The sequence below is a fragment of the Rhea americana genome, unplaced genomic scaffold (assembly GCF_003343005.1).
Source record: "Rhea americana isolate MKP2758 unplaced genomic scaffold, rheAme1 scaffold_94, whole genome shotgun sequence".
NCBI classification, from domain to species: Eukaryota; Metazoa; Chordata; class Aves; order Rheiformes; family Rheidae; genus Rhea; species Rhea americana.
Window position 1 is genome coordinate 524,669 of NW_028187133.1, and position 19,175 is coordinate 543,843.

Here is a 19,175-nt window from a genome sequence, read left to right on the forward strand (position 1 = left end):
ATTGCTAGATTACTTCTAGTGGTCTCACAACCTGAGTTCTTGAAACTTAAAGAGTTCTTTCAACAGAATTCCATTTTGAAAAAAATGCCCAATAGCTTTTATTTTCCCTCTGCGTTAAAACAATTTTGAAAGCTCTTGGGAAATGGAATTTCCAGATAATCTTAATAATTAACTTTCTTTCAAGTAGAGATATCAGGTACCATAGCTGCTGTAGTCTAAATTCATTGTAGAAGTCATTTACTTATTTTCTGTTTTAAAGATTGGAGTGGGAGAAAAAATATTTTCAGTCACTTTTTCAGACAATGTAAAGCATATCACCCACACTGAAGGACATCAATTTTCAAACAAAGCAGAATTTCAGTTTCTGTGAAATGTGTTTGCTTCTACACTGAGAATGAAAATAACATTGACAAAATAAATGTTACAAAGAGCATAGATACAATGGCAGCTTGGCAGATGGAATGACTGTACWACATTGAGTTAAAAATAATGATATATTTGTCATTTAATTCTGAGGAGAATATTCTTTCCATAACTACTACTTCTCTGATCTTTTAAAAATATTTTTTTAAATCATTATGTACACTTATGACCTATGGAGCAGACACTGTTAACTGGAAGATGGTGACCTCATAGAAATGTTGTGGGCTAATTACAACTGTAATAACGCAGTTGTCCTCAGTGGGCGAGGAACTGAGATATGAAGAGGGAAGAATAATGCATTGCTTCATGGCTATCTAGTTCATCTTTATTAAAGGAGGCATGGCTAGCAAATGCACTTCTGGTACTTCTCCCAAGATGGAGTTTAATAACCAGCATGTGTCACACATCAGCTCTGCAGTTTTCTCCTGGGATTCTCCCAGGAGGAGAATACATCTTCTGTCTGTGCCATATAGTCATTTTCCAAAGCCCTCCTCAAAACTGCTTGCCACAAGCCCACAGAGGAATAAGAAAAACAAAGAAAGAAGTCATTCTTCAAACTACTACGTGAGTAGTTTTAACCATATAGTGCTATCATCATAGTTCAGAATAACGTGAAAGGAAAACATGCCATTTAAAGCAGCTATTTCATCAAGACCTCATTCACTGCACTGAAAGAGGAGTGTTGCTATTGTAAAGAAATCATGAATGAGATAAAGCTTCATGGAGAAGGAACCCTTTCTTCTTTAGGTTCCCATACTCTAGATTCCYGATGTATTTTGGTTCCCTTTGGGATTATATGTTGTGGATTGGTCATATACTGTTAAATAACTTTCTGACATACAGTTATTCCAAACATGCTGATTACAGTTTTAAAAGGGAAGCTGTAACATTTAGAAAATTTAGGTRTTGCCACACAGCCATGTAATCCCCTATCTCCTAGTATATTTTGGGAATTCATTTCAGGGGCTAGTTCTTAATGGATGCTTTTTYGCAACAAATATAAGTGCCCTGCCAATATGTTATGGCTTAAGAGAGGCCATGGGTTTAATTAGTCAGTTTTTATTTATGATTGGAAAATACTCTGTGTATCATGTTCAGACACTGGTAACACTGGGACTGAATCCACAACAGCATGAGATAGTGTTTGTGGTAGGATTCTGCACTGAACTTCATAGAAGAGGGAGGGCATGTCCCTAACTACATCTTTGGAAGCAGAGTGGGTGTAAGTCCAGATCATAAGATGATCCTGTTGGCAGAAAACTCAGAGCCTCATTGTGTGCCTGTGAAATTAAAAACAGTAAGAACTTAAACCATGTACGTTCAAACACATATTTACTCACAGAAGAGGCTAACAGTACTACTTACCTGAGCTAGTGGTAGAGCATGCTCTGGCACTAAAGATGAGGCAGTGTGGTATTTCCAGTTTCATAAGTTCTGATGAGATGTGAGAGGTGCCAGTAGACTATGGTGGCAAACATCTCAGTGTCGATTATCTTAAAAAAAAAAAAAAAAAGGCAGAAAGGTAGTTGGATTAGTCTTTGCTTAGGAAAGAAACAAACACTATTGGAGTTTGAATAAGCAAATGTCATGTGCTGAAAACAATAAACTGTAACAAAGGAAGAAGCAGAAACGCTTCAATGGTATTAAACAGATTAAATAGTTTAGTTATGTGCCCCTGAAGGTGTGGAAGTTACAATAGGATTGACATACTAGTCCCTGAAAAAACAGCTCATTGCAGGAACAAAGGAAAAGTTTCAATGCAGGAGCAGGATAAAAAGTGATGTGTGTATACCCTTAGACAGGGGAAGAGAAATAGGGTGTAAACAAGTGTTCTCCAATTTTGTAACAACCTCCCCCAGATTTACTTAACAGAATTGGTCAATTCCTTATGTGGATGCACTTCCAGTCTAAGTAATAGGTAAAACCAAAAACAGATACAGAAATGAATTAAGCAAAATGATAAAAGAAATTGGGAGATATGCTCTTTCTGCCACTTTGTGCTAAGTGAGCAGTTATTTCAGGACAGGACAGAAATAGTTGGCTGAACTGAAAACCTCTTACATGATTCCAGCTACATCAGTCAGAGTCCTCTTTAATTTGGTGCAGTATCCTTAGGAGGTATATGAGTGAATCTACACTTAAGCAATCCATCAGTGTGTAAGCACTACAAATGATGAATTTAGCTTTGAAAGAGTGAATTGAAAATTACTTTATTCTCTCTCATTTATTTATTTATTTGCTTTTGTAGTGAGAAAGCTGTAATTTAAAGAGAATTAATTTATGTTCTGTCTGATTGTTTAACAGGCATGTTGAATTTGAATATCATTAGGTTAAAATTTGCCCTCCTAAACTGGTAATTTACAGAGAATTAGCCTGTCCTCTGATGTCTTTCAGATGCTGATCACTGTGAAATCTGTCCCCAGTGCCATGTCTGCAGGCAAGTAATTCCTGCCATTCTCCYACTGAAGTCTACTCATCTGAACCTCAGATTTGATAGGCTCATTTCAGCAGTAAATAAAGATTAAGCATTGTGGGCAAATTTACAATTATCTGGTGCTTGAATTACAATGAAACTTTGAGGTAATTTGAATAAAGCAAACTGACAGAAAGCATGTAGTCCTGTCTCAAACCATCTTGAATTTTGCAGCTTTCAATAGTCTATTCCTGATGCGTTTAGCAACTAAAACATAATAAATTATTAGAAAACAGTCTTGTTTGTTGTCTTGTTCACTGGTTTAACCATTTGAATTCAGTCTACTACTTTTCTTGGTGTATATTTAAATCCCATCGCTAGCCTGAATCTGGTTATAATCTGTGCTATCTTAGCCCCTTGTGATTGTTTCTACAGAGCAGTATATGCCTTAGGGTCCATGTGTTCCATTATCTGTTTCACTTGTAGGCAACATCATTGTAACAGCCTTCATGAAAAAACAAGRTATTACACAAAGAAATGATTCCTGATAGTGGTAAAGGAAGAAATATACTCTCRTGTAAAACATGCAGAGAAGTGAAAGAAAGCTACACAACTTTAAGAAACTGAAAATGGTTTATTATCAGTATGAAACCTCAGCTCTTTCAGTAGTATTGTTAGGCCTTTTCCTGTAATACTTTTCAACAATTTCTAAATTACCCACTATATTTAGGGGGCATCATATGACCTAAGCTTTAGTAATAAAGAGGTGAAAGGATTTCTGCTTCTCTTTTGTGCTTTTTCTGCCTGCCCYTTCAACATCCCTTCACCATTTAACAATGCCTCCTTATGCATTAGCAAAACACTTATTAAATGAATTCAACTGCAGCGTTTCTCTCAATAAAGCAAAACTCCAGTTCAGTCTCACCTCTAGAAGTAGTGACASTGGCTTAATTAATACTCCCTACACTAACATGTCTTGTCACATGCTATTGGAAGACAGAAGTTCTTCTGTAGACTCTGGAAGAGGAAATGAGCTCTGAAATTTTCATGCCCCAGACTACTTAGAAYTAGAGCAGGACCCCAATCCTAAAAACTAATAGGAGCAGAGAATAAACCTGGATAGTCTCRTTCATTTTCAGAAAATTACTCTCCATTTATATTACTAAATATTTACAGAAGCACATCTGATGATTGTGAGCAGAATGAATGGCTGTCAGTGCAAGCACTGTGATGTACCCGTCAATCTGCCTTGCTAGCGAAGAAGGCTGCAGTATACTGAGCCGAGGTCCCTTTTTATTTGGAATTTTAACTGAGAGTATGGCTTCATGATGCAATCATCTCTGGCAATTGGACTGACCCCATCAATCCTATCACATAAGTATAAAACAACTGTCAAATAATAACAGCTTCTAGTCATTACCAGACTTGGGATGGCATCAAGCAAGTAAYTCTATTACTAGTTTTCAATCATCCAATTCCTGGATGTCCAATTATGACTTCTGTTTTAAAATATGCTTACTTTAAAACAGCAGTGAACATCATAATTCCAACAGAAGTCTAGTTGGAGTCTTGTGTAAAAGCACAAGAACAGTTTTAYTAGATCAGAACAAACATCCACCTAGCACACTAGTCTTGTCTCTGAGAATGGTTAGTAGCAGGTGGTTTGGGAAAGACGGTAACACAGAGCAAGTGTAGAATGGTTCTTTCCCTGGTTATACTCTTAYAACTTTCAGCAATCTGAGGTTTAGGGACTTCCAGAACAGAGGTCTTCTGTGAATTCTTCCATGAATTTTGTCTAATTGTTTTTAGAACCCATTTTTAATTTTGGCATTGGCAACATTCTGTGACAATGAGTACTACAATTTAATTGTGTGTCATAGGAAAAATGCAAAAATGCATACAATCTTCCCTGCAGGAGACAGGAGTCAAATGTGTCTCACCATCAATGTGTAGAACTGGATAAGTCAAGGAGTGTTTGCATTTAATCAGAGAGGTAGCTACAATTCCTGCCAAACTTTCCTGTATTTCTCTGCACAATTGTATTGCCTTATAGCCATTCTTAATTGGAAGCTTACTTCCAACTTATTTTCTATGCAACATACCAAATTTATTATGATCCATTTTTGAAGTTATTATTGAGACAGAATTTTCTTTGTGTAGGAAAAGACTTCAGAGTTTGGCTCGTGGTGTCTATAAAATGTCAGCTGGTTATTAGTAGAAATGTTTATGTCTTGGTGAAAAAGATTTATCAAATCCAGAGAAGGTTTGAATGGGGAAATAGAGTTGGTGATTAATTCATAAGGAATGACATATTAGAGGCATAAACTATTTTAAAATGTCTGTAATGGGAATGTTCCCAAAGGTGCAGCCCACTAAAATATATATAAATTAAAAATGAGGTGTCAAGAGGATGAAATTCAATATGACCTRTAGAAGAAAACACATCTGATTAGAAAAATGTTATAAAACTGCACAGCTTCTTAATCTACCATCCAACATAAAAAAAACATAAACAAGTCTAGGTATTTTATTTTTCATTAACTCTCTTGAACCCCTGGAGCCTCATTATAGTTGTGTTTTGCCTCTTGAACTTTAGTAACATACCTAATCTTGGATGTATTTGTTGTACATATATGAATCAAAGTCTTGTTATGCAAGATTGGAATTCATTATAAGAATAAAATAGAATTGTTGACCTCAAGTCCACACTGAGTGTTAAGATTAGAATTATGAAATATAAATTCATGAGGCACATTCATTAGCTTTTTCCACAGATAAGGACCTGCAGAATAAGATCCTTGTTAGAAAAGCTATGTGACAAATCTAGTCCATTTTTATTACCAGACTAAGATTAATTTCTTCAAACATATTTCACTTTCACAGATATTTCACAAATAATAGTGATAAATAATTTGTAAGYTGAAGTGCTTCCTTGACTGTGGATCTGACATTTTTCTACTCGCTGTGTTTGGCAACCAGAAAATTACTGTTGGAATTTCTTACCAGTTTGCTATTCAACCAGTATTTGGTGCAATTCCAAATTCTGCCCATTCCTTATTCCCTCAACAGTCCTAGCCATGTGGAGAATCTTCTTTTTCATATCAGTTTAGATGAAAGTATGTAGAGATTAAACTCACAAAGTACTGTTTTTCAGCTACTTGGTTAGAAGACAATCKTACTTATGAAGGGCATAGTGAATAAAGACAACTAAATCTTATGCTTTCAGTAAAACTTCGATTGAATCAAAATTCATAGTAAAAGCAATTAAACTTTCAGAATTCACAGCTATTCATTTTATCAACCAGTAGTCTTTTGTGCGAAGAACCATACAGCCTTATGAAAGACTGAAGAACCTATATTATTAAGAACTTGGTGCACCTATGGCACTTCCTGAAAAGGAAAAGAGGGTAAAAATCACCAGGAAACAGCATAATGTGCTCAGTGTTGCATGGTATATCAAATGCAGATTCCTGAGCTCCCTCTTAGAATCCTACATTTAGAATACCAAATGATCCTCCTATTGGGAGTAATTATTGTATCTTGCAACTACCTGTCTTATTATTATTTGTACCACAATTATAAGAAGGGTTATTCCTTTGTGAAAATTCRGGCCAATGTATAATACTGTTCAATGTCTTGACTTTCAGTGAAGTTTCTGAAAAGATTAGTTGGGTGTAAAAGAACTCAGCCTAGATATGTTCTTCCCTTGAGATGGGCCATGTTCATTTAAGAAAGGCTTAAATCCCTAGCTATGCCCCATAGAGAGTCTTGTTTGCCTCTTATCTGGTACAGCTTGCCAGGCTGCCTTCCGCAGCCTGTACTCAAGGGCAGAACAGAAAGAAATGCTTGATTAGTATCAAGGAACAATTCTGAATACCTATAAACAGTCACAAATATTTTTTTCCTCTGAAAAGCATACTGAATACTCAAAGTTTATGCAGAAGAATGCTTTCTAACCCAATTAAAAGCCCAAGCAGYAATTCAGTTCACTAGCCTCTGTAATTTAGATTTAAAACTGAGTAATTTTTGCCTCTTGTCCTKGCTACTGGTATTTACAGAAGATACAAATTGACTTCAGGGATTCCTAGTTTCTTTAATGTCATCTGGCATCCATGATGCTGCTGGCCTGGATTCTTGTGCTATTCTTTGACCTGCTTACATTTATTTTTGGGACCGATGTCCAACATCAGTGTTTAAGCCATTCTTGATCCTACTCCTTCCAAAAATAACAGTAACAGACTCTAAGGTGTTTAGAGTCCAACAACAAAAAAGCCTTGCTTTTAAAAGAGATTTTTCTCCTCCTATAGAAAAAAGTTCAGTAAGCTCTCCTTGCTGGCTGCCCTTCAGTCAGTAACAGGTAGTATGGCTATATCTAGCCCACTTACTCCATGGACAATGTGTGGGAATAAGGTCTTCGCCTAAGAGTACACAAGACCAAAATAGCTGAAATTATTTCTGATTTCCAAGTATTTATTATTATTATTAATATTATCCTATAAATTTTTATAGAAATGATACTGTTCAGAAAGATAGATGTTCAAATCACAAGAAAGGCTAACTTCTACCTATCCTGCTGCAGCCTGCTGTCAGTCAAGTGTGGATACTGGTTTAGTGACCAGTCATCCTCCTCATACCTTTTGTGGAAATAAAGCATTTGGAGAAGGAAAGCACACTATTTCACAGGACTACAAAGACAGAGTAGAGAGGGTCAAGAAATCTTGACCCTGTGAAGCAGTATTTTAGGGCATGCACTGGGAGAACAGTTACCTGGATTTTGAAGTGTTTCTATGTTCACTGTTGACATCTGAGTATCATAGGTACCATCTTCATCCAATTAGTATCTTATCTTGTGCTTAAGATACAGTCCTAAGTCATATGGACTTAAATTTCCTAAAGCAATGGAGAGTGCTGAAACTACATACCCACCTTTCCAAAGGAGATATGACGTCAAACTGATATTCATGCATAAAATTTAAATGACAGCTCTGTGTCCTCAGCTTCCATTTGTGCTTTAAATAAGCATACTGAGCCCTGCTTAYTGATGAAGTCTTTAAAACATGACTGTGGGAACAAGCACTCTACAGAGAAGTCTGAGTTTTGAATCTTCGAGGATGGGGGAGCTTATCTGCAAGACAAAACAGAGCACAACTCCTCTGCTTAGAGGTTCCTATTAGCTGACTTAACAAGTCTTTCCATTCAACATATACATTTTGGGAGAGATTCCATTATCTATATTCCTACTGCTTTCCATACRTTATTTAAAAAATCAAAATATCTAGCAGAAGGTTCAGAAACTCATCTGTCATGGCCAGATACATAAGGTAGACACGGTAATGTTTATATTTAATAAAAGGCTTCTCTACAGGTATATAWCGAATATATATTTCATCCCCCTCAATTCACAGATCTGCACAATTTAAGAGTGCTAGTTTCTTGTTCATTTCAGTACAGCAGAATATCTGCTGTACATCTCACATTCCTTGACTACTTGTCTTCAGAAATAACAGACCCATATCCGTTTCCAAGACACTGCTTCAGCTGGTAAACAAAGGGGACTGTGGGTGAAGCTAGGCCAGATCCTAGGGTAATAAAGAACATTTTATTTTAAATTCAGTGCAAAGAATTCTGATTACTAGAAAATATTTGATGACAAAGAAATAAGACAATAATTAAGTGCGTTGTGTTTACACTGAGCTGGGATACTAATCCAAAAATATTATTGGAGATAAACAGCCATAGGGGATTTCTGATAATTTGATGTTATTTCTAATTCACAAATTCAAACAAGCATACACAAAATCATGCAGATATATTTGGCTGCCTTTTGTTTCTATACACTCTAACTTCCTTTGTCTTTCCAATTCCCCATTTTCCCATCTTCTGCTGTTTATTATATTTATTGTAATGCCTTGAGCTAAACTTACTGTCAGCAGAAACCAGTTTATACTAGGGTAGAAACTAGCTTTCTATTTTGCATTTATGTAACATCTGCAACATAGAGCTTGACTGAGACACCTTTAAGAACTAAATAATAATTGTTTAATACACGTCAAGATAAGAATTAATGTCCAGTGATGGAATATGTTTAGTTTTAAGACCTCTAATATCCCTTAAATAGGTTTTTAGGTGATAGATAAAAGAAATGCAACATTATATAAAACTTTTTGCTGTCAGATTTGAACAAAATGCTTTGGATACCAATGGTACTGAAGTAGCCATTGGACTGAATTTGTTCTTCTCACAGGAAAGCTTTAATGAAGAAGTACTTATAATAAACACTTTAACTGCTTTTTGGTGCTGTGTCAGAGCCCTCAGGACATCAATAGGCCTTACTGGTCTTGACCCATGGGCACAGGAGCCCCATTTCGGCTCAGCGTGGGGCCTTCAGTCCCTGCCTGAGCTGCGCTGCAGGAGAGCCGGCCTCCAGCCCTGTCTCTGGCCCCCTCCCCTGTTGCTCCTAGCTTGGCTCCCCGGGTGCAGCCTTGACCTGGTTCATCACTTGCCTTGTCTGGGGCGGCTGATGGACCTGTCACCAGCACCCAGCTCTGGCTGTCCTCAGTGGGCCCTGCCTGTGCTCCTGGCTCACCTTCCCTTAGGCAGCAGCTTGCTCTCGCTGCTTGCTGACAGTACATTGCTGGCCCTGTTTGAAGCTCGAATTGGTAAGTGGAATTTAAAAAGACATTTGCAGTGGGATATCAGCTTTCTGCTGATTAAAAAAAGGAAAAAAAAAAGCATTCTATTAGTGACAAAAATGCATTTTTTGCTAACCTTGAAGTGTACATTTTTTTCTTGACTCTTTAATTGTTTTCTTTGCACAACTTATACTACCATGTTGAAACATTTTGGGAAAAAGGCAWGTTTCCAGAAGCCCAGACGTAGTAACTTTTGGAATCGAAACAAGTAGTGTTGCCTGTAAAGTGTTAGGTATATGCTGAACAAGGGTGTGGCTGTGCTCATAGCAGAAGCATTTATGAACAGTTCTGAAGTCTGGGTGAAGGGTGAAAGCTGCTCTCAAATAATTTCTTTCACCTCCAGAGCTGTTGATCTTTCCTTAGTTTTGTGGTTTATTTTCGCTAATCAAATCCTGCATCAGCAGTGCTGACTGCTTTATTCCACTGTAAACCATGTTCTTAGCCTGGAATTTCTGCAGTGCACCRAATCTTACTGCCTGGAGTTGGGTGTTTGTGCAGGTGACTTAAAAAGAGATACCCCAGCTTTGCACCCTCACAAAGGAAGATCTTGATATTTGTCATAGCCCGAAAATATAACCACATTTGCCCCTTTGTCTAACTTACCTTAATAATTTAAAAGTTTTTCAAAGGCTAATGCTAAAGAGAGATGATCTGTTTAGCAAAGCGTGCTTTTAAAAAAAAACTTCTTTACTTTCTTTACTTTTTTCTCCTTTTCTTTCTTTGTTCTGAAAGATACTCAAAACTCATTCTAGTGCAACTCTTTTACTTGCAAAAAACTTGTGAGTAAATGGCTTCACACAGACTATGGGCCAACATCCCTTTCTGAATCTAGCTATGTCAGCTAAAGCTATTAATGGTCCTAGATGTATGGCCTGGTCACTYGGTTGTTTATGACCCTGCTGGCAAAAGGCTTGTGAATTCATCTTCTAATCTAGTTTCCAGCAAAATCAACTCAATAATTAGTGACGGTGGTGATACAAGACTGTGTGCTACTAGCCCAGACACCTTTGCCTGAAGGAAACCAGGTGATGCTCCCAGGAGCCCTCCCACAGCAGGGCTGTGGGGTCAGGGACCTCCAACAGACTCAGAGGAACAAGCAGCTTGGGACGGCAAGGGTCTTCAGCCAGCAAAAAGAAAATTTGCCATTGCCTAACATGGTGATTTCGTAATGCTACCTTTCTGCTTTTGTGTGCTTAGTGGCCTGAGTTATGTTAGTTTTGATGTGGTGCAAATATAGGGGAATACAAATGTGCCTCACTGAGGACATTAGAAAATTAAGTGGTGGTAATTAATCCATGTTTTCATATTTTCATTGAGAACAGTTCTGAAATACAGCCTAAGAGATGCATCAAGCAGAAAATAAGAAGCCATACTAAAGCAAGATATTAAATAATAATTATCTTACAGTTTGATTAAAATAAATTTAATCTCCCAATTGTTCCCCCTCCATATTTCTCAATATCATGTCTGAGGTGATATCTGTAGGCCTATCCTCTAATTTAAGATGGCTATATTGGCATAACTGCCATCTTGTTATTAACCTTCTTTTTCTTTATGCATATTTGTATATTTCCTATGTATAAATGCACATCAGATATACATTTACATATATAAAACTGTTGTTTTACTTGTCTCTGTTGTATGCTATTCATATTTACAAAGAATAAATTTTCACTGGCATTTCAATGAATTGTATGGAAGATCTGGTATCTATCTCAATATTTTAATCTGATTTTTCAACTTATAAAAATTCTTCTTCTAATTAAATTACATTTACACTTTCCGTACCTTGGAGATATTACAAAACAATTCAGTCTGAGGTAGTACAGTTATCAGTAATGGAACAGATTGCTTTGGGGTAGATAGTATCTGTGATATTGTATTAGTATTATTTTTAGTGACTCTAGAAGTTCCAAGAGGATTACATAGAGAAAAAGAATTTCAGAAAGTTAGTTAAATACAGTGAACTAGAAAAAAAATCAGCACAGAGGTGTATATTTGACTCATTTATTGCTGTTGTTTGGCATTGCACCTAGAAAGGAAAGATCAAGTCAGAGCTAAGTAAATCAGACAGCACTCTTACAAGATGCCATACATATTGCTGCAGACAGCAACCTACACAAACTAAGGCCAGAAAACATGCCACAAATCTCTAATCAAAGTTAAGCATCCAGGAAAAAGCAGACAAATTTTTGGCAAGATTTTTTTTCCTGTTGTCTATTTCAGGATTAATTTGTGTTAGGAGTATTTTCCACTGGATGAAAAAAAAACACCAGATCATGTTTTTACCACATAAGTATCTTTGGTTGGTAGTTAGTTTGCGTCTGTAGTAGCCTTGTCACAGAGGATCTGATCAGTTGGAATTTTTTCTTGCGTTACGTGAGGCAACATTGCTCTTGAACGCTTCAGAAAAGGGAGAGCTTTCAAAAGATTTAGAAAAGTTTTTTCTGCAAGATGGACCCTGAACATAGGCTAGTCCCCAACTGTAGGCTTTGTTAAATGGTTAAAACATCCCATCCTGGTGGGCACATGCAAGTTACCTGCACACTGGTTCCAGGGAGAGACTGCAGAGATCACTAGAGCGAGGTCACATATCCAAGATTGATATGGAGAATCTTATGAGATGCTTAAGAGGGGCAATTGCCTTCATCTTATATAATAAGRGTTATATATGGGTTAAACTCCATCTAGTACCTCTGTCTAGTGTCTGTTTTTGACTACCTGCAAGCCATAAGAGGTATGCAGTCAACAAGAAGTATTAAGGACAGGAGTTTAGGTGGAATTTATAGATTCTGGAGTTTTGGTGTGCAACTGCCTAGAGCCCGAAACCGTCAGAAACCAGAACAGAGGTGTGTGCACAAGGAGTATACTCAGGGGTTCACAGCAGATGGGTACATCCCCTTGGGGCTTCACAGTACTGACTTCACTTTGAAGATATACCTCCCTTTTCTCAACAGCCTGGAAATTAAAGCACTTGCCCAGGAAATTGCAGGCCTTGGCCTGCCTTGATCTGAGAGAAGTTGAAACCACATCTTCCATGTCTCCGAGTGTGGGGAACATCTGGCTGGTGGATATCTGGAGTGGGGATGAAGCTAGACCACTGTGCAGAATAAACTCCAGAATTCATGGAGCCAGGAAGAGGGGTCARTGGGTGAAATGTCTACTCCCTACACTGTTTCTGCTTTTTATCCCCTGCTTCTTAAATGGATAATGCACAGGCAGAACTCAGATCAGGAGCCAGAATCAGGAATACTCTCTCAAAAGGGAGGCAGAGAGCCCCTGTGCTCTCGGACTGGACGCTGTAAGGCACCAAATTTAGACAAACTGGGTATAGACAAGGGCCTGAGGGTCCCATTCCAGCCTGGCAGCTGTAACACTGGTTGCAGCTGATGGAATCTCAGCAGTATGAGAGGCYAGAAAGTCTAGGCACATTCAGCCCAAATATCCAGATTGTAAATAGATGAGGTGGATTTCAGCCACTGTGACTCTGTTCGACTCTTTCCAAAAACTGGCTTATTTCACAAACTGTGTGTAATGTTGACGGATTTCATTTAAGTCCATCGGGGAAATGTTGTGAAAACAGACAGAAAAAAATGCAGCTTATTACAGACATCGGCTTATTAAATTGAAGGACATTAAGTGGTGAAATAGTTTTGATTTTTCTTAATAATTTAACAGACAATCATAGGCATTCACTTGGAGAAAATCTATTGTTTGTTCAGCCACAAGCTCAGTAATGGTGAGATACGCTCCATTTAATGCAGGTTAAAATGTAAAAGCACTCTTACTAGKTTGTGTTGTATGAACTGCGTGCTCTAACTTCAGTGCATTCAAAAAATAATGCAGAGTTTTGCAAAAACTATGTACAAAATATTTTCTCCCATTTGGGAAAGTTCAGCACCCCTTTCTATAGAGAACTAATTTTATTACCGCAGAAATTTCTAAAATTAATCCTAATTTTTAGGATTTTACAAAAAACTTAGGTTGTATTTGACTTCATTAGCAAGCTATGAGGTGCACCTGACTATTCAGAACCAACTGTGACACTTCAGCTTATAGACTGATAACAAAGAGAAAATGGCAGAAAGTAGCTTTCCATCCCTTAAGAGATTGTTTACATTTGAGCAGATTAAAAATGATCAGAGGTTGACCTGAACCAAGATTCTAGCTTCAAAAACATCACAAGTGATAATGGCACAGAGCCAGGTTTAAATGGGAATTATGTAGCGTCCCAAGGGTGACTCCAGGTCCTAAAATCCAAGATCCCTTGCATTTGAAATCCAGATCTGAATTTTCTTATAGCAGAGATTCAGGTTAATTTAGCAACCTTGAGTCTGACAGAGCCAAACAAATCTTGAAATCCAAAATGGTTTTTAGATTTTTGTGTCCAATAGAAATGAGACTTACGCTATTGTATRTTCTGAGCTTATTTCTGCATATATGATGGTCTCCAAAGTCTCCTCTAATAGCTGAAAAGTACTGTCTGATTTCTACCATATTTGGCAAAATGGTAGAGATCACAAAAATAATTAATCTCCAACTTTTATGCAAATGAATTAGCAGTTAGAGGAAAGAAACTCTACTAATTAAAGCGTGCAGTGGGAATTTATACTCTATTAGAATGTGCATGAAAAAGAAACCTGGAACCTAGAATAAAAAGATTTCATTCAGACAGTACAGTTTGTGAAAAGGGGTACTTCAAGTGCTCACATTTGGCCAAAGTCAATCAACTACAAGGCACAAATTCATAGGAAAKCAAGCTTTATTAGCTCCAGTGTTCAGGGAGTTACTTGTTTTATTTAGCAACTAATTTATTCCTTCATTTTTGCAGTCTGCTGTACCTCTGGTTTTGGCTGGGTTTGGGAGCAGAAATGCGGTAAGCTGTGAGAAAGACAAAAGCATTTCTAACCAGTCTAAAGCAGAAAGTCTGGGCAGTCATGTGAAAAAAAAATATTATGAGATTTGTAGTCCAGCTTCTAAATCAAAGATGTTCTGATAATAGGCATCCATTATTTATAGTGCGTCTTATTTCATTCTTTCTCTGGGTTGTTTCTAGATGGCTATCACCTCAGTATAATAAATATTAATCCTAATTATCCAGTCCAAGACTTTTCTCTTTCCTTGATGCATCACTTCCAACAAGAGACTCATTGCTTGGCCTAAACCTTTCTGTTTCTTCCTTTTGTTCTTCATATTTCTGTTTGTTCATATCTCTGTCTGAGAAATAAAGCTTTTTTCTGAAATAAAGCTTTTTTCCTCTTCTGACTGTGCAATCATGCGTGAGAGAATCTGCAAGGAAACTGTATGTGTATGTGCATTTGAACTTCATGGGGTAAAACCGATGAAATCAAGGAGCTCATGTTCAAGGAAGGCGACATTGYCGCAGCCTAACCACAAGATCAAAATGGTGCTAGTTTATGTCTGTGTCAGTATTACAAATTCACTGCTGAATCAATAGTTCTCCCCTCTTTTTCTCTGATGCCCAGTAAATAAAATCTAATGTTAGTAGCATGCAAATAGTAGCCTCAGTAGCTACCATTTAAGCTTAAGAATATTTGCAGTGGGATTTTCCTAACAGGCTTCATAAAAAGAAAGGCTCATTGTTTGAAGCCCAATTCATCTTTTGGATAAGACTGATCAAAATATTTTGTACAGATTTTCATAAGCTTTTTGCTCACATCRTGTATTATTTGATTTAGTGATCACAGCTGAAAAGCACGATTTTAATAAAGAGATTGAATAAGGAGATTAAAGTAAGATGTAGGGGCTGCCTCATTCCAGTAGTAAGCAAAGTACACTAGTTTAATCAAAGTAAGATGGGTTATGTATAGTATGTGGGTTGTCATTAATTCATTTGCGTATTGCTTTACATTAATATTTAAAGTAACCAAGATATCAGTGATGGTAAGAGAGATTACTTTTTAATCGCCAGCTGAGCTCCCTGATTATGTTTTTCCAATTTCTTCTGGCTAAGTAACAAGGGCTCTTGTAAACTCAAGTTCTAGTTAGCATCCCCCGAACACCCAAGAATCAGTGATTTATGTAAAGGCCCCGATAAAGAATGACTAAACTAATCACTTGGAACAGACCCCTCGCGCAAGGCCAAATACATGCTCCTGTGAATGACTATGCTAACTAGAGATTGATTTCTACTGACTCAACTATTTAACAGTAGGTGAAGGAAGTGGCAGAAAACAGATTGCCAGCTTTGGAAATGAGAMGGAATTTTGCTGCAGGGTGTAGGGGCCAGGGACTGCCCAGGCTTTGGAGGATTTGGGGTTTTCTTACGATCGCACGGGGSGATTCCACAAGATCCCATCCCTGCAAGTGCCGGTGCTGGAGGGAAGGTGCCGGCTGCTCCTTGCGCCCGCTGCTGTGGCTGGATCCTGGCCCCCGGGCRCTGCTCTCCCTGAGCCTCCTCTGCCTCTTGGAAATCTCCAGCACCGTGAGGACTCATAAGATGACAAGTGCGAGAGCACTGGTGTGAGCGCGTGATTGCCAGCACCTTCAGATATTAATCTGCAAACAACGTTACATAATAGGCACCGACTGAGACCAACGCATTACTTAATTTTCAGTCTTTCTGGGGATGAAATAGTCTCATAGGGCAATTTTTATGTAAAGGAACTCTACGGCTTTTCCTGTAGTGTTGAAATCTTCTTCAAGACGTTTCTCTAATGAAAACTTTAAAAGCACTTGACCCCTGGCCAAAGTTACAGTTGTGTCACTAGTGTTGCAGGCCAAAATGTTTGAAAGTGAGCAACCTAGAGCTTGCAGAAGCTGCAGCTGAGCGAGCAGGTCCTGGGAAAGGAAAAGCCATTTAACTGCRCCTTCTTGTCATTGCAACAATAATATTTATACAGAGACAGTGTTATATTGTGATACATTCATTAAAAAGTGTTTTCCAGATGAATGACTAATCACAGGGATCTGCGGTTCGCCTCAGATGCAGGTAACCATAGTTACTTTTGCTGCCTAGCAACACCTTTTTCATACAGCTGGGAATGTTCTTGTTCACGGCACTTTCTGCGTAGCAGGCCAAACTCGGCTGTCACACCATTGTAAATCCAGAATAACTCCCTTGACATAGAACAAGTTGTTTTGGATTTATCCTGCAATCCGGGAGATTAGAACTGGAATTGGTGGGTTTAGCCGAAAARGAGAAAGAATGCTGGCCAGCGAAGGGGGAGGACTGAACTCGGATCGGTCCGGTAGCAACACAAACCTAGTCGTAATTTAACGGCGGTCTCTGACTCAGGGTATCGTTTGATGCAAGTCCTCAGTTGCGTAAGAAGACAAGTGTGGCACAAGTGTTTAAAAAATTTCTCATACTTTCTCCACTAACTTACAGGGCAGCTCACTTGGGGCTGGATTTAAGGGGACTGATTACTTTCTCAGCCCAGATGCACAACAGCTACTAATAAACTAAGGTCTGGCTCCTTTACTGGGTGAAAATCAGCGTTAATTCTTTTACTGACAAAGTAATGCTGATTTATGTTGTTCTAAAAAATGACAATGTATTTATTTTTAGATAAGATTTAAAAAATATATTTATGGGAAAACTACTAGTCAGATTCTCCCAATTATGTCAATGTAATCCTGAGTTAATTGCAAATTAACAAAAAGAAATTTTATTGGACTTGGTCAAGAAGAGGCTTCTCAAATTGTGCTGGTTTCTGTGTGTATTACGTGACTCACCGGCATCTGCTTTTGGTTTGCAGAGGTCTGTAGGTTGTCACAGCCTTGGGCCCTCTTTGTTTCAGAGCCTTTTCCCAGAAATAATGACTTGCCACCCCCTTTCACCTGAGCGCTTAGCCAATATTTGTGATCTAGCTAGATTGTTTGCACTAGGAAGGCAAATTGCTTGTACGACTCAGGTATTTTCAGTGCAATCTTGTCTGTTTGTAAATAGGGATGCCCTTGTCCCTGTCCCTGTCCCATGACTCTCTCCCTCTGCTCTTCCCTCTTTCCTCTCCCCCCCCCAAGATACTTCATATACCATTGCCTTACAGTAGGAACAAACAAAAGAAAATAGTTTCAGTGGTTACAGTCCTGAGTTTGTCCTTCCAGGCAGCATTTTGCTGAACAGTAACTCCTTTCTAGGAGCTTATTTTCCAGAATATCAATCTGTTTTCTTCTTCTGATACGTATGGACTTGCATATGCATTTGCAGAAAGTTCCTGGAAGCACTATTTCACCTTTGTCAATTCTTGTTCAGGACTTCCATGAGGTTAGTACCACAGGTGGTGGGTTCGATGCTAAATCTTCCAGAGTAATGAACTCAGTCATCTCTACTGCTAGATCATTTACACAGTCTCTGGTTGGGCTGGATAAGCTCAGTCTGCCCCCCGAGGTTCTTGGGCACAACTTGGGAAGTAGTATAGGATAGAGATTATTTCTGCTAGGCACTTTGGAAGTAGCTACGATGCTTTGGGGAGAAAGAGTGTTCAGTAGCACAGGCACAGGCCGTTCTGGTCTAGCTGGTTTCAATGTCAAAGAAAAGTTCTGGACGTGTTTAATTTTCTGTAAAGTATAAYATAACTGTAACTGTAATGTTTTAACTAGTTTATTCCAGAAAGTTGCTTGCTTGCCACCTCTTGAGCARGTTCAGCCTGCTTCCTTTATCCAGACAGAGAGACGGACAAGTAGGGGACTCTTGATCTGCTACATTTCTTGATATCTGCTCAAAAAAGTAGTAATTCAGAAAAAACTGTGTTGGCTACAGAAGTTCTTTAGCCAATGCCTGTCATACTGAACAACAGTGTTTCATGATGCTTTCTCATTTTATGGTGAGGTTAGACTGAAAAGGACCACCCGATTTCTCTGAATGATGTTCATCTGTGCGTACCTGTTAACTCTTGTGTGGTAATTAGATTGGTAGCTATAGGGGCATGTAATACATACAGCAAATAGGATTATGATTCAAGACTGAAAATAAGCTCTACAATCCTGCAAAAAAGTAAATACTAATGACCGTAGCCAAGCATGGGGTCTTTGCTGCCCAGTGGTGCTCTAGTGTCCCTATACAGTGAGAAAAGAAGGAACATTTTGCTCACTTGAAACAGTTGTCCAGAATCTTCTTGAGCACATTTCTCCTTTATTTCTGTCTCTTCCTGGAGCTCACTGAAAGCTTTTTCATCATTTTTCTTCTCCTCTTCACTTCCCATTGTTTCGCATGTCCTGACCACTCCCACATTACCCCTTCCTCCAATTCTCTGTTTATCTTATATCCTATGCTTAGCATTAGAGAGCTGTATTTTTTTTTATTTAGAATGTTATTCCTCTTCAAAGGCATCCAGGTTGAATATAATTTRTTTTTCTGCATTAATTTGGGATAATAGTTCCCCTTGCCCCATTTGCAGCTCRCATACTGATGCAACTTCCCCTTATATTGTTCCCAGATAAGTATTGCCACAGTACTTTAATAAAACGATGTAGGTCTCCGTTTACAAAAGAGTGATTCTACGGTATCTTACTGCTTTCACGGGAAGCTTAACAGCTTGCAGAACAGTAAGTGGCAAATGTTTAGTGCAACATTATGCCAACTTGAGGACAAACTGTTCCTCTCAGGAATGTTTTCAGCCTTAAACAAGAGGAAAATCCCCTTTGCAGAATGTGAATTCTTGGTGGGGGCAGGGAGTGACTGC

General features: G+C 38.3%; 1 protein-coding gene across 6 annotated transcripts in view; it reads left to right on the forward strand.

Moving 5' to 3' along the window:
- The window catches only part of LGSN (lengsin, lens protein with glutamine synthetase domain), an 85,249-nt gene that overhangs the window by 24,994 nt on the left and 41,080 nt on the right, over nt 1-19,175 (forward strand). Inside the window, exon 6 of one of the 6 annotated variants that reach the window (XR_014898219.1) lies at nt 2,818-3,048. The exons of the other annotated variants lie outside the window; for them this stretch is intronic. The gene's annotated coding sequence lies outside the window, so the exon portion shown is untranslated. Of the gene's footprint in view, nt 1-2,817; nt 3,049-19,175 lie in introns of those variants that run through there. 6 annotated transcript variants of the gene reach the window in all.